A 14,130-nucleotide genomic window follows, 5' to 3' on the forward strand; every position below is an offset into this window, starting at 1 on the left:
AGTGAAGAAATTACGGCTCGTGGATGCAGTGGTGGATTGAGCATGCGTAGCCTAAAATAAAAACGTTTTTCCGCTGGAAAACAAATGAACGCTACAGAAATTTCCATTTACATCATCAGATCCTTGACTGATGACTGAGTTCTGCATATGAACGATACCTCACGGATCCAAATGAACTGACTAATATTAGTCGAATTAAAGGGAAAATGCTTCTCCTTCAGAGACGTTTTTCTGAAGACTTTGCGCGCATTAATGAAACACCTATATGTGGTGAGGATATAGCTACATTCCAGCTTGGAGAAAGGAGAAGAGGGAAGACAGTGATCGACAAGTTGGTAGTGGATGACGGTTCCACTTTGACTGATCCAGAAGAGATTGAGAGACACATTGAGGGCTTCTTTACAGATCTGTACACTACAGACGAATCAAACACAACACAAACAGACAACCACTTTTTTTGTACACGCGTCATCCCTGAGGACTGTGAAGCCAACAACAGTTGCATGAAGGAAATATTTGCATGTGAGCTCCTTGATGCAATTAAAAGTTCGGCATCTCGAAAGTCCCCCGGTCCGGATGGAATACCCAAAGAGTCTTATCTCCGCGCATTTGACATCATTAGTCGTGAACTTGTGCTCGTTCTAAATGAGGCTCTCTGTGGAGAGATTCCTCAAAGCTTCGTCGACGGGATCATAGTGCTGGTGAGGAAACGGGGAGGTGGGCTTGTCATGTCTGCCTTTCAACCTATTTCACTCCTTAACGTAGATTATAAGCTTCTGTCCAGAATTGTCAAACACCGTCTCGATTTTATTATCGGGAAGTGGGAGATAGTGTCGGCAGCGCAAAAATGGATTAAACGATTGCTATCGACGATGGACTAATCACCTCAGGTGTGAAATGGAATGTTCCATGACTGAGAACCGAGAAACGATTACGACTGCTAGGAATACAGTTTTCCAACAACAAGCCTTGTGCGAAAACTTAAATATGCTGATATGCAAATTCGGACAGCTTGTGAGACTACATAGGATCAGGCAACTTAATTTGGAACAGAGGGTTTTTCTTTTTAATACCTTTCTTCTCCTGAAGTTGTGGTACGTGCCCTCAGTGTGCTCTCCGAGACCATGCGACATACAACGAGCCACTACGTTGATCGGGTACATGCTGTTTTACGGAAGTGGAGGCATACGCGTCCCACTAGAACAACTCGCGCTTTTACGTATTAAAGAAGGACTTAACCTGCACCTACCCAAAACGAAATGCATGGCGCTTCTGAGAAACCGATACGTCAAGGAGAGAGAGAGGGTGAAAGTTGGCATCCAACACATTACATATGCTGGAAACCCACCGAACCTCTCGGGAATCCCATCATCATACCCATGTTTGAGGTCAGTAATTCTGGAAATGGCCGACATACCAATTGGTCTAGACGCTCCATGTACCACAAAGTCAATGAACACCATCAAGATCGAAAGTTTTCGGAAGCCTAAAGTTGAAAAAGAGATCTGGTCTGGAAGAGGTCTCCAACATCCGCTGGAGAAATGGCTAGAGAAATGTACAAAACAAACACCTAAACACACTGCAACGTTCCACTCTTTACCTGTTGGTAAATGGGAAAATACCACATGCAGTACTCCACAGCAGATGGGATGGGGCCAACACATCAAATTGCCAGGCATGCAATATACTGGAAACTCTGGAACACAAGTTTGCCTTGTGCCAAAGAATGAAAGGAGCCTGGGCAACACATCCACACTTCCACACATCATCCACATCACTAGCAATAGAGATGATGCGATTGATATAAACGTCCTAAATGTAGTTCCGAGTTGTAAGCACTTTTGTAACAGCTTACACACTTTATTTATCGCTTTGTTTGCCCTTATTTCTTCTTAATGTAATTGAATTTGTATTATATGTATGCTGAATAAATGTTTTTTATAAAAAAATCAGGTTTATGCTCGCGGCAAGGTCCCCAAGAGATTCAAATTTGTTTTTGCAGATAAATTTGCTAAGAAATTTATGATTTGGCAAGGAATCTGCTCATGTGGCAAGAAGACCAACGTTTTTGTGACAAATAAGAACATGAACTCGAATTTGTATAAGAATGAATGTCTTAAGAAACGTGTAGCAGCAAGTAAAAATGTTTATCATCCGAGCAACCAGCTGGCATCTGTTACTTGGTTATTCTGGCAGCACTGCAGAAAGATCAGAAAGATGCAGAAAGAGACTGGTTCTCCTTGCTTGCTGCGCAACTGTCATGCAGAAATACATTCTTTATTCGATCGTCGTTGGGAGAACATCTTCCGCCTTCCGTTATTCCGTTCTTCCGTTCTTCCGTTCTTCCGTTTAACCTTTTCCGTTTGGTGCAACCATTGTAATTTCTGCTAGTGAAATTATTGATTTACGAGAGTGTGAAATAAAATCAGTGCATTACAGTAGTAATATTCGCTTGGTGGCGGACACCATTTTACCATTAAAGATTTCGGTGGATGGATTACCGCTTCACAAAAGTTCGCGCAAGACATTTTGGCCCATCCTGATGAATGTCCATACAATGCCACACATAAAACCAATGACGGTGGCAATATTTTTTGGCAACAGCAAACCCGATTCAGCCCATGAGTACTTGGAGAAATTAATCCAAGAATTGAATGAGCTTATGGATCGAGGCGTAACATTGGGCCGTGACATGGCAGTCGTAAAAATAAGTGTTCGTGCTTTTGTAGCCGATTCACCTGCACGCGCTTTTATTAAGAGTGATTATGAAACGTTTAAAAGATGACTGAAATAATAATTGTTACTTTTTTAAATTTCAAGGTGTGGCAGGGCATGGAGCCAAACATGGCTGTTTGAAGTGTACGGTTGTTGGTTACGGTCACCCAACATCTCGAACAGTCTGCTTTCCCAGCGTGTCTGGCCCGCTTAGGACCGACGCTGGTTTCCGTCAAGGGTTTATGGAGAGCATCATAAAGAGCTTTCGCCTCTGCTGCATCTGCATAGGTTTGATATGGTGAAGATGGTCATCATTGGCGACCGTCTGCACATTATAGATTTTGGTGGGATGCGAAAATTGCTGCAGGGGTGGACGTTTGGTTTATGGGGAGCAAAAAAGTGGACCGTGCAAGAGTTGAAAGATATCTCTAGCCATTTGGAAAGCATTGCTTTGCCATCGGAGATCCATCGCAAGCCTCGCAGGTTGGATGATTTAAAGCTTTGAAAAGCATCTGAATACAGTTCTTTCTTGCACTATACCGGTGCTGTCGTATTGAAAGACAGGATCAGTCCAGTGCAATATAACCACTTCATGCTGCGCAGTCACATTATTTTCTTCCAATGCATACAAAAATCATTGGAATGTAGCTGGTCAAATGATGGAACAATTTGTTACCGACTATGCTGAAATCTACGGGGAGGGTTATGTGAGTAGCAATAATCACAATTTGCTGCATATACACGAGGAGGTTCAACAATTCGGTCCCCTCTGTACAATGACGGCATATCCATTTGAAAATGCGCTTAAGCATATAAAGCGCCTTGTCCGAAGTGGTTGGAAAAACCTGGAGCAAGTTCGAAATCGGCTGTCCGAATTAGAATTTTTAAATGCTCCGGATGAAATTGAAAATTTTGTATGTAATATTTCCGGCCACGGCGATAACATTACCCTGCATATGGAACATTATATATTGCAGAAAGCTTTTCGAAATAGTTTCTTCCTTTCGGCAGAGTACGAAGTTATTAAGTATTGCTCGGCAGCGAGGGTAACTTCTTCTGTTAAAGTTTAAGTTAAGCCAAAAACTATTAGAAAAGGAGGAATGTTTTACATACCCATACTCTTCTGCTAATATGTACATATGTCAGGGTAACATAAATAATATAGATGCAACCATAATCGAACTAGATCCCTGCAGTATTTTTTGCAAGCTTGTGGCCATACCCATCGGTCCAAGTGGTGAAACAAGGTTCATTCCGTTAGTGCCCACTATCAAAAGTGGAGATATAATGTAGGGCATGACCGACCGAGTACACCCGGGATAAGGTGACCTTTCACTGTTTGGAGAAGGAAATGTCTTCAAACGAATGTGAATTGTACAATAGATTAAGTTACTCTTAGTTGTATCTTAGTTTATCTTAATCATGCTTATTCAAATTATAAAAAGTAACAAGAACAAGTACTAATCATTAAAAATTAATTATTTTTTTATTTTGTTTTAAAAAAATGAAAGAATGTAATAACATTCTGATAGGAGTTAATTTATATTGTAGTATTAACTATTGCAGTATTAAGCCCATAGATTACAAAAAACTCTTTTTACACGTTTTGTTTAAACAAGTCCTGCTAAAACAAAATGACACGACGACGTAAAATTCACATTGCTTCGGATACAATTTGTGCACAATTTTACTACATTTATTTCTTTGCAAATCTTTATTTCGTCTTTTTCCCGGATTTTTGCATTTTTTTTCTTATTTTGGTTCTGGTGTTATCGCTGTACGCGGTGCCAGAGTTCTAACATTTTGACAGCCTTGTCTTCGATTGCCATTATGGATTTTTTTTATATTTTTACTGAGTTTTCATTTGGCATTTGGCCCAATTTTTGGAAGAGCGACAATATACATTTATATTTGCTTAAAGCAATCTTTGTGCCATTCACGGTTCGCCCCGTCCAACTGCACATAGCAAACAACTTTTTTGTGAAAATGAGATCGATTGCCCGATGTAGTACATAATTTATTCGAGTGTCCCCTAACTGCTGTCGAATAAAAGCTTCTATGTTCGATCTCATTTCCGGGTCGCTTCCCAGCTGCGCCTCAAAGAGCTCCAATTCCTCCAAATTGTCCACAGGACTGAAGGTAACTCGCGTATGGGGTGCGATACAGCCCGATTGCATGGCATGCTGATAAATTGACGAAGCATACGTATTTCTCGCAAAATCGCTTCACCGGAGGATGATAATTCCGGCGAAGGATTATCGACTGCAGCTGGAGAAGTTTCCGCGTCGATGGATGATGGTCCCGGCTTGGGGCCACCAGCTGAGGCTGCCTTTGTTGCCGACATCCGCGGAACTGCTTTTGCGCCGATGGATGATGGGCCTGGCTTGGGGCAACCAGCTGAGGCTGCCTTTACCCAACGAGCAAAGTTTGCGACAAAACGCGAAAGTTGCACGATTTTCCCCCGTTTCAATCCTTCCTCCAACCCTGAGGAGGACACTGCCTCCACGAACTCGATTGTCGCGGGCGATGTCTTTGGTTGCAAGCTATTGACATCGCATTCTGGCATATGCCTGCTTTTCTTCGGTCTCGCTCACCTCGAACTTCGTCACTTTTGAACGTGCGACGGTGTGCAAACCCTCGACCGATCACACCACACATTCACACACCTCCGGCTTACCCCACACCTGAACGCTCCCATGAAAAAAATTGTTGCTCCAGAAATTGAATTCAGCCGCGAAGAGTTGCACTATGGGTGGAAGCTTCTTCATAATTTGCTGTGATAATGCTAGTCAATCGTGGACAATGTCTCTAATTGAGTACTTAAATTTTATTTCATAAATTAGTTTTTTTGATAAAAAAGATTTGTTTAGCTATATTAATCATCTTGATCATTAATATCCTGCAGTTATTTTTTCCCGCACATATTATCGGAGGGTGTCGAAATTAATGACACCTTTCTTCGAAGTACCCCATAGTGCCACTCTCTTCACATTCGTGTATGCTATCGGTTTCCTCAATTTAGTTCTTCGCAAAATAGTGAAAAGTGAACAAGCAGAAAGGTAAGATGTAATAATCGTAATAGAGAATTGGTTTGTTGATTTATTTTGATTTATTTTAGCTAAACTACATAACCATGGATTCCTCACTCCAATCATCCAAGAGATCCGGTCAATATTACCGGCGAATTCAGAAACGCACTCTGAATGAAGCGGTGGAAGAGGAAGGAGAAAGCAGCCGGATGCCGATGGATATAGGTAAGTTAACACTTATTACATTTAATATTCGTCTCCAAACTGTGTTATGTTATCAGTGGACTAGTGGATGTGTGAAGTAAAAGCATTCTTTTCTTTTTTCTTCCTCTCTATAGACAACGCACACCGCCAACACCGACGCCGAAATTGCAAGGAATCCCATGGTTGAAGAGAAGAAGGACGTAAGCGCCGCGTGAGGAAGAGAGCGGCAAAGCGCGCGCGGCTAATCGTGTGTGGATCGCGCAGAGGAAGCGGCAACGGCTGGCAGAAAGGAGGCGTGGAAGCGGGGACCAGCTGACTGCGGCTGCGGTATACCACGAATTAGTGTGAGGCAACGGGTGAGTACGAATAAAGGAAGAGGGTGTGCAATCTAACGTGTGTACGTGTGTGCGGTTTCATTTCGATGCATCCGAAAGGCCTTGGGTATGAAGTATGGGAGAGGGAGGAGAGGATATAAGACGATACAACCCCACGCGACGTGTCACGGCGACATGCTCAATTCTGCTGCTATCGAGACTGTTTTTGAGCATGTTTTTGAGCATGTTGCGTTCATACAAAACTTCGCGTTTTGTCGCAAACTTTGCTGGTTGGGGCTGCTATCGAGACTGTTTTTGAGCATGGTTTTGAGCATGTTGCGTTCATACAAAAATTCGCGTTTTGTCGCAAACTTTGCTGGTTGGGTATCGAGAATGTTTTTGAGCATGGTTTTGAGCATGTTGCGTTCATACAAAAATTCGCGTTTTGTCGCAAACTTTGCTGGTTGGGTTAAACATTGCTTGATTTTTGATTGATTGAATCTGTGCTATGTCTATCAAACCACCTCATCAATATTTAGACGGAAGCGCTGTCGTTTTAACTTAATTGTTCAACTGTCGTTAAATATTCAACAAATATTTTAATTATCAAATATCGCCGAAATTTAAGCATACCAAAGATAATTCAACCAAACACAAACGATGACATTTCACTGATTGCTCTAGATTGATTTGCTTGCATTATTGTAAATTTCCCCTTTATGATTGAAAATTTTTCTTATCCCCCAATGAATTGTAAACTTCCCCCGAACGGTTGAAATGTTTCCTTACATGATTTGAAACCCTGTAAGCCATAAAAAACGCTTCAAACGCTTATGGCTCGAACACACGATGAGAGATTGTGCGAGATGGGATCTTTCAGCCATAAAATGTGACAGCTACACTCTTCAAACGCCAAACAAAACGCTTTAGTAAAATGACTGACAGCTGTTTGTTTAAATTTTAAGAACTGTAGGTTTCGGCCATAATCTTCCAAATCACTTTGGATTGTAAAGCTCCTCCTGGGATTTGTAGCGGAAAAGATCATCCTTTTCACAGACATTTATTACTTGTTACTGTCCATTACTGAAATACTGGCTACTACCGATGTCACACCGGTGAAAACGAAGCCATTCGTATAATGCAACGCGTTTAGGTTTGTTATTCTGCTCCGCACAACAACGTGGTGAAGCTCCCAGCCCCAGCTCTGCCATCATGCGTATCTATTCTACCGTATACATGTGCTCCCGATTAAACCTGGTCGCATTCGGTATCATCCCATTGCCGTCAACATCACGACAAGTTATTTGTTTTTTTTTTAATTGTATGTGAAGAAATAAATTCACAGCACCCAAATTCGGGTGATGCCGAGCTGAACATTAGTGCCCAAAATAGCGTTGTCTTCGCAGGTGTAATATATGAAATATTATTCTTGTATACCATAAAACGTTATCAATTCACTATACTTGTGGGACTAACGGTCGTTATGTAATATTATAGATAGAACATGTCAAAGTTGCCTCGAAATATTATAGACACATAACGGTCACTTTTTTATAGTTATTTCGGATAGGCTACGGGACAGAGCCTCCCATAACACAAACAACACTTGACTTCTTGGTTGGCTTCAAACTACGACAATAACCGTATGGAAGTGACTGCTCGTAATGAACGATTGATCTTTATTTACTACTGTGTCTGAAAAGTAAGATGGTATTGGATGTCAAATTGCGCGCGCCAAAAGAAGCCCCTTGTATTTATTTTTTGTTTGACAATATGTATGTTTTTGATGGATCTGCCACATTTCAAGTCACAATATCAACCCGGTTAGGAGTGACAATTTGTTTTCGGAGCTGTCTAGGTCTATGTCTAAGTTTGTGTAACAGTGCGCATGTATCAAATTTTGTTTGCGCAATGTAATAAACGGAGCGGAAACATTGCGGATGTTACAAAAAATCTTCGGGGAAAAATCTATGTCGAAGAAAAATGTGTACAAATGGTACAGTGATTTCAAGAATTGCGGTGAGAAGGTCCAAGACGAGGACCGTCCGGGGTGACCATCCACCTAGACCGACGACGCCGACGTCGTCCAAATCAAGGATTTGGTGGACAACAATCGTTGGTTGACGATACGAGACCTTTCGGAAAGTGTTGGAATTTCCAAAGCCTCGGTCAACACCATCCTGAAAGATGTTTTGGAGTTGAAGCGGGTGAAGTGTCGCCTGATGCCGAAATGCCTGACTCTGCTCGAAAAGCGGAATCGCGTCGAAGTCTGCAAAACGATGTTGGCAGACTACGCTGGAAAGCTGAAATCGATTATAACTGGCGACGAAACGTGGATTTACGCATACGATCCGAAAACAATGGACCAGTCCAGCGAGTACCGTTCCCCGAACGAGCCGAGGCCCAAGAAGTCGCGCCAAAGTCGGTCGAAAATCAAGGTGATGTTGCCGGTATTCTTTGATTACCGTGGGGTGGTTCACAAGGAATTTTCAATTTTGGCGAAGGGCCAAACGGTACACAAACAGTACTATCTAAGCGTAATGCGGCGGTTGCGGACCTCCATCCGCACCACGACAGTTGGTTTTTGCACCACCGCTTCCTCCCATAAGGCCATCATTTTGAGGGAGTTTTTCGTAACAACTGGCACCTATATTGTTCCGCTACCGCCGTATTCGCCAGATTTGGCACCAGCCGACTTCTGGCTGTTCAAGCTAAAAAGGCCGCTTCGGGGACACCGTTTTGACACTATCGAGGAGATAGAAGCCGCAGCGACGGTGGAACTAAAGGACATCCCAGCATCCGCGTTTTCCACCTGCTTCGAGAAGTAGGAGAAGAGGTGGAAGAGGTGCATTGCATCGGATGGGGATAACTTCGAAGGTGATGAGCTTAATTTGATCTAATAAAAAAAACCATTTAGGAAAAAAACGCAGTGTGTGTGTGTGTTTAAGACCTGGACGGAAGTTTACTGCCAACTCCTTCAGGCACCGGAGCTGGTCGACATACAGGAAGCGTTAGGGGTTGGACGTCGCAGCTGCCGGATGAAGGTGATCAAGCCGGGACGGGACACTGCTGCCATCGCCACACGTATTCAGAAGGTCATTGGCGAGACGGGTTCAGCGCGTTGAGTGACACAGATGACGGAAGGCATCGTGACCAACGTGGATAACTGCACAACGGAAGCCGATGTTCGCAAGGCGTTGGCTGATCATGTGACGTGCCTCTGGCTGACATCGCTTCGGTACAGATGTGGGAGTTGGATGACGGCACAAAGTATTCTCGTGTGCGCTTGTCTCTGGAGAAGGCGAATCCACTCATTGACAAATCGTTGGAGGTGTTGTTGTTAAGGTAGCGCCAGCACCTCGCACGGAACGTATGCGGTGTTACCGGTGCTTGGAGCGGGGGCACTTGTCTCACGATTGTCGCGATCTACAAGACCGTTCCTAGGTCTGTATCAGGTGCTGGGGTGAGGGTCATGAGGCACCCAAATGCTCATTTGACATCTGCTGTGTCATGAGCAAGGGCCCGCATTGGGTGGGCAGTCGTGACTGCGAATAAGCCAAACATCAACGATATTGAAAGTTGCTCAGATCAACATCGGGAGAGGAGCGACTGCGCAGAACTTGATGCTACAAGCTGCTAAGGAAGAGAAGTCGGAGGTGTTGATGGTTTCCGAGCTGTTTAGCCCTCCGCCCAACAAAGGTAACTGGATGACGAATGTGTCACGGATGTGACGGACGGATGTGTACTGGTTTCCGTAAGGGGAAATCGACGGTGCAGGTTGTCCAAAGGGTCGTGGAGGCGGGCAAGATGGCCAAGTCCTTTGGGCGGACTAATGGAAGGGACTATCGGTACCTGATGGTGGTTTCCCTGGACGTCCGGAATACGTTCAACTCGGCAAGCTGGAAGGCGATTAAAGCTGCTCTAGTGTAGTCCGGACACCCATTCAAGCACTCATTCGGAACTGGATGACTGAAAGGTGGCTGGTGCATGACACTGACGACGGACCGGTCATGCGACGTTTGTCGACAGGCGTTCCTCAGAGGTCTATCCTGGGCCCCACCCTGTGGAACGTCATGTACGATAGTGTGCTGGACGTTCAGCTGTCTGTCAGGTGTCGGATCATTGGAGTCGCTGATGATTTGGCGCTGCTCATTCCGGGCACAACTCCGGAGGATTCGGCCAGGAAAACCGAGTAGGCCATTGTTGTTGTCCAACGGTGGATGGAATCCCGACAGCTGGAGCTAGCCCCCGCGAAGACAGAAATCACTCAAGCGGGGCTACTCCGACATTCCTGTCCGTGTCGGCGACGTGGAGGTGAGGTCCACGCGAACCATCCGCTGTCTTGGGGTCGTGTTCCATGATCACTTGTCGTGGAAGCTACACGTTGAGTACACTACGACGCAGGCGTTTCCTAGCGCGTAACCACAGCGGCCCCAAGTGTGGTAAACGTTGATTACTGGCAGCGGGGGTTGATTCCATCCTCCGATATGCTGCGCCTGTGTGGCACGAGGCGACAGGGGTTCGCGAATGCATGCGTACGCTGCATCGTGTTCAAAGGATTACAGCGATAGGAGCATTATGCGGCTTCCGTACCACCAGATTAGAGACAACGGTAGTACAGGCGGGCATAGAGCCTATATGCTTTCTGGTAGAAGTCGACGCGCGCACCAGCACGCAACTCTGCAATGAGGAGCGGTCGGCGACGCTCTCAATGTGGCAACGCTCGTGGGACGAGGACGCTCAACAGGAAGACGCCAGCTGGTACGTCGGATGGGCACGTTTAATGGTGGCATAAAAAAGGAATGTGAATTTATAGGGGGTGGTGTGTCCCGAAGAAGGGCTGCGCTGGAAGTTTACGAGGAATAACACAAATCCGGCCAACAAGGAATTTAAGCGAGCGAAATTGCCGAGGCCAACGGGACTGAAATCGCTTGGAAAAAAACATCTTAAAGGGAATAGTATCCAAGTAGATTAAAGAGAAGATTTTGTTTTTTAAAGGTTTGTTCTTGAAATAAATTCGTTTTTTAAAACAAACCTTTTTCCGCAAGTAACCACACCTACACAGCCGCTGGACCTTGCAAAGCCCATTATCATGGTCTATGTTTGGGTGTCCCTAGCGCCGTTGTTAAGGAGCTGGGACGCGGCAATACATGTACTGAGGATGTGCAGCTACTACCGTGACTCTTACCGCAACGGTTGGGGCAGTGACCGTGATTTCCTCGTTTCGACGATTGAGGATTTGAAGCGCTTCCTATCAGCTAAAATGGAACAGTGGCTTACATCGGCGTTTTCTGCCTTTAAGAAGGAAGTATTGGTGACAGAGAAGCGCAATCGAACCGTCATGAACACAGTATTGCCGGATACGAGCTCCATCTTCGCCACTGATACACACCACTGATACACGCCACACCACATACTGATACTGATACTACACCACACGCATCACTACGCATTTCGTTCGATCCTATTACTCGCAATACCTTTAATCTTAGGCTTATGGATCGCACTCCTCCACTTTTGCGCACTCCTCGCAGGATCCACTTTTGCGACATAGGTTCCCACGTACCGAGAACACTAGCGGGAAGTTTAACTATCATTTGGATACAATAACACCATTTTCGGGCAGAAATCCAATTCTTATTTGTTTGCGGTAAAGCTAGGGACTATACGGCCATTCCTTCGCGCGACCTCCCGGAGTTTTGCCGTCAACAGATAGTATGATCAACGCAACGAATAGTATGCGAAAAGGAGGGGACATTAGTGCACCCAATGCAAAGAACAGTAAGCTGAAAGAGAAAACGACATAATACGGCGCAACGCGAAGAAGAGCGGACAACAGGAAGAGTGGTTCATCAGCGACAATTTGAGTAATACTAGCAGTGTGTAATGACATCAAAGCTAGCACGCGGAAAGAACTGTACGAGAACTACACTGTGTCTGAACAGCGGTAACGACTAGAGGTGGGTCGTACGATTAATTTTACGACCCGCCCCGGAGTCGGGTGCGAGCCCATCGGAATCGATTACGACCCGTGGGTGCAGCGGGTTCACTACGTCTGAGTTCGACCCGTGGGTGCAAGCAGCCTTAAGCGACTCCGACCCGTGGGTGCAGCGAGTTCGGGTCGGAATCGCTTATGCTTGCTTGCACCTACCGGAATCGTTGCACCTACTTGTACCTACGGGTCGACCCGAACGGGTTCGGGTCGCTTATGGAGCGCTCCGACCCGGTAGGTTCGGTTCGACCCGCACATCACTACTTTGAATCCTCATATTAATAGTGTTTACAAATGAACAATATTGTTACTTATGTTCTTTTTGAAAATACCAATCGAATGATGTATATACGTCGTGACCAGGTATGTAGAATTAAGTACAGGAGCCTCATAAACGTGCAAAAATAGCGGCTCAATGGCAAAAGGGATGCGTACATAGAAAAACGTCCCAAACACCACTACAACGATTTGTTAGAAAAACCAACATTTTTCAGAGAGTTTTGAGCTTAGCGAATGCATGTTATGTTCATCAGTCCATAGATACTTGGATACACATTTTCAACACATAATACTTTTTGGAAATTGTAATTTATCTATTTATCACGACTATTTAAACCTCATCTATGCACCAATTAGTTCTGCTATAGGTCTAAACTTTGATGCGCTAGTCCAAAGTCAGTGTTAGAAACGAGTGTACTCATGAAAATGGATGTAGAATGAAAGCTTAATGTTTTGTAGGAATTTTCGATTACTTATGTCTCCAGAATATTATTTAAAAATTATCCTAATTATTTAAAAGATTTCAAATAACAATAATTATAGTTTTAAATAATGTTTTGACCAATTTTAAAATTGCTCTGATCCCGTCCACCATTAACCTTACCAGTACGACATACGATATTTGCAAATCGTTTTCGTGTTCAGGATTCCTAGTCCTGCAAATTTAAGTTAATTTTTTCTGATTTTATTTTCTTATAAACCCACGAATGCGCTTTTCCAAAAAAGTCAAGCATTTTCAACCTACAAAGCTGAAGGGACCACTATCTTAAGGAGCGTCCCGACTGTAGACCATAACAGCCATTCATAACAAATTGTTGATATGTTGATACATGTTTCGAAAAACAAAAACAGAATAGCGAAATGTCGAATCCACACCATAACATATCCTCGAAATTGGCAAATTCCAGACGTTTGGAAACGGAAGTTATTTATAATATTGGTGATTCAACTAAGCACTGAAAAATATTTACTTAGCAGGCCTGAATGGGAAAAAAATTGTAATAAAATAGCCGACACGAGCTCATTGACGAACCCCAAAACATTGCTACCTTAGAGAGATATTGATGTACAAGCATTATGTGCAGCTTATTCATTGCATTCAAACGCAAGTAACTTCAAATTCATTGAGAATGGTGCACTATGACCAGAATTGCACAAAATAAAATTTTCCCGGTTTCTCGGTGAAATTCCCGGCTTTTTCCCGGTTTTTTTTTAAATTTCCGGCTAATTCCCGGTTTTCCCGGTTGAGTGGCCACCCTGTTTATGGAATGTGCCACTGACATCAATATATATCCACGTTGGTTTGGTTGAACCTTGTAATAAAACATTGCAGAAGGAATTTCCAAAGCTTTTCTCTGGTAAGCTAGGTTGCTGCACTAAGGCGAAACTCCAGTTGAAGCTGAAGGAAGGTGCAACGTGTATAGCATATCTGCTATACAGTCTTAAAAACATTCACCCCATGTCTTATGTTGAAATTCACCCCATGCTCCTCTATCAAGATATTAGAACCAGAACTGCAATAAACAATTAACGCAAATAGCATAAACCTCAGGCGCAATTAAATCAAACATTAATCGCTCACAAGTTACAGGTACTC

At 43.9% G+C, this 14,130-nt stretch overlaps 2 pseudogenes; both read left to right on the plus strand.

Moving 5' to 3' along the window:
* The first annotated feature begins 3,010 nt into the window (after window positions 1-3,010).
* On the plus strand, window positions 3,011-4,008 carry LOC128297548 (uncharacterized; annotated as a pseudogene).
* Window positions 4,009-8,124: 4,116 nt separating this feature from the next.
* LOC128297570 (uncharacterized) lies at window positions 8,125-9,090 on the plus strand (annotated as a pseudogene).
* The last annotated feature ends 5,040 nt before the right edge of the window (window positions 9,091-14,130 follow it).

Source organism: Anopheles moucheti, chromosome 2, assembly GCF_943734755.1.
Source record: "Anopheles moucheti chromosome 2, idAnoMoucSN_F20_07, whole genome shotgun sequence".
Classification (NCBI taxonomy): Eukaryota; Metazoa; Arthropoda; class Insecta; order Diptera; family Culicidae; genus Anopheles; species Anopheles moucheti.